This window comes from Sander lucioperca, chromosome 17, assembly GCF_008315115.2.
Source record: "Sander lucioperca isolate FBNREF2018 chromosome 17, SLUC_FBN_1.2, whole genome shotgun sequence".
In the NCBI taxonomy this organism is placed as follows: Eukaryota; Metazoa; Chordata; class Actinopteri; order Perciformes; family Percidae; genus Sander; species Sander lucioperca.
The window spans coordinates 21008770-21011269 of NC_050189.1; the positions used below are offsets into that span (position 1 = coordinate 21008770).

Here is a 2500-nt window from a genome sequence, read left to right on the forward strand (position 1 = left end):
AGCCTGGACATGGTCTCCATGCTGCTGGTCTCTCTCATCCAGAGCCTGGACATGGTCTCCATGTTGCTGGTGCTGAGCTGCATCGTTTGGACTGGACCTGAACGCTCCTCTGTTGAGCTAGTGCTAAAGCCGCCACATGATCCGTGGTAAAACCACCATGTAGGGCGCAGAGCTCAGAGCAGGAACAGGTCCTCTCATAGTTTCAGGAGTTGGTAGCAGGAAAGGTCAGTGGCAGCGGGGTCCAGGTCTTTTAACTTTCAGCTCTACGGTGCCCGAGGCCAGGGGGAGCTCGTCCTCTAGTGGTCTCCACCACTCTCCTCACGGGGAAATAAAGGCTCAGAGAGGCTCAAATGGTCCAGGACTCTCCAGGGACCACCCTGCCCAGGAAACAGCAGCGAGACCGAGCTCTGCTTCTGCAACTTTTTGGTTTTTTTTGGGCTTTTCCACCTTTAATTGTTGACAGGACAGCTAGGTGAGAACGGGGAGAGAGGGGGGAGGGGGGGGGAGACATGCAGGAAATCATCACAGGTCGGACTCTAACCCTGGACCTCTGCGTCGAGGCATAGACCTGCAGTCTTTGTCTTTAATGCAACAGTACATTAAAAACAGTGTCAGAGCCATCCTAAACCAGATGCACCAAATCATAGTGGAAACATCTCTCTTCATGTAAAGTAGAACACAATGTCTCAGTGTAACACTGATGCCTCTACACCAGTCCACCACGGACAGACCCAGCTCCTCTTTGCTGCCTCCTGGACCTGCTCCTGCCTGGAGGAGGACCTGCTCCTGGCCTCCTTGGACCTGCTCCTGGCCCTGCTCCTGGCCTCCTTGGACCTGCTCCTGGCCCTGCTCCTGGCCTCCTTGGACCTGCTCCTGGCCCTGCTCCTGGCCTCCTTGGACCTGCTCCTGGCCCTGCTCCTGGCCTCCTTGGACCTGCTCCTGGCCCTGCTCCTTTCCTCCTTGGACCTGCTCCTGGCCGGAGGAGGAGCTGCTCCTGGCCCTGCTCCTGGCCTCCTTGGACCTGCTCCTGGCCCTGCTCCTGGCCGGAGGAGGAGCTGCTCCTGGCCTCCTTGGACCTGCTCCTAGCCGGAGGAGGACCTGCTCCTGGCCCTGCTCCTGGCCTCCTTGGACCTGCGCCTGGCCTCCTTGGACCTGCTCCTGGCCTCCTTGGACCTGCTCCTGGCCGGAGGAGGACCTGCTCCTGGCCTCCTTGGACCTGCTCCTGGCCGGAGGAGGACCTGCTCCTGCCCTCCTTGGACCTGCTCCTGGCCGGAGGAGGACCTGCTCCTGGACTCCTCTCAGTGTTACATTGAGACAGTTTCATAACCGATTAAAAAGGTTGTCGTCGTGGCGATAAATACCAGTCCACTTGTGTGTTTTGGTGCAGCTGATGTGATCCATACAAGAGAAAACATAAAGTGGACTGCATTAAAACCAGAGTCCAGATGGACCAAGCGTTGTGTTCAGTACTGATCAGACCGACTGGACTCTGGGATGTAAACGCATCTTATTCCTTTTCATCCTGATATGTTGGAGTGTCTCCTGCCTCCTGAGCTCTTTTTTACAAAAACATAATTAAAAAAACCTCAAAAAAGTGACAAATTGGAATAAAATCGACTAAAACTTCAAGAAAATGAAATGTTGACCCAGAAAAACCCAAGGTAGCAGGTCGCCAGGACGACAACAGGAGAGATAATATATCTATATATCTAATATGATGGTGATCTACTCTCTCTCTCTCTCTCTCTCTCTCTCTCTCTCTCTCTCTATCTCTCTCTCTCCCTCTCTCTCCCTCTCTCTCTCTCTCTCTCTCTCTCTCTCTCTCTCTCTCTCTCTCTCTCTCTCTCTCTCCCTCTCTCTCTCTCTCTCTCCCTCTCTCTCTCTCTCTCTCTCTCTCTCTCTCTCTCTCTCTCTCTCTCTCTATCTATCTATCTATCTATCTATCTATCTATCTATATATATATATATATATATATATATATATATATATAGATATATATCTATATATATATATAATATAATATAATGACATCTGAAAGGCTGAAGACATCAGGAACACACTCAGGTAGTGGACAGAAAATCTCTTTAGAGAACTACATAATGTCATAATGTTTATATTTCATGTAAAAGAAAGTTAGAAAGTTATATCTAGATATTCACCAACGTGGTGCAGCGCTGATCTGACTGCAGGAAATGATTATTATTCTTATTATTATTATTATTATTAAAGGTGCATTTAGACAGACCCATTAACCATAGATCAGCTGTAACATCATCTGATGTATGGATCATAGTAGTTTTACACAACACTTGGTCCTAGGAGGCCTTTGGTTAAAAATACAAATACAGATTATAACATTATTATTAAAAATACGACAAGATGAAATGACATGAAAAAGTAAAGAGAGTATACAGAGACAGTACAGTGTTAACATTAAATATGAGAGCAATATTGTTCCTGAATTAGACACAATTTGGTATTTTTCCATAATTTTCCCCT

At 48.2% G+C, this 2500-nt stretch overlaps 1 protein-coding gene across 1 annotated transcript in view; it reads right to left on the reverse strand.

The window, feature by feature from the left end:
- Positions 1-2500, reverse strand: part of LOC116034141 (hemicentin-1-like) — a 1482957-nt gene that overhangs the window by 1308300 nt on the left and 172157 nt on the right. The gene's annotated exons all lie outside the window — the stretch shown is intronic.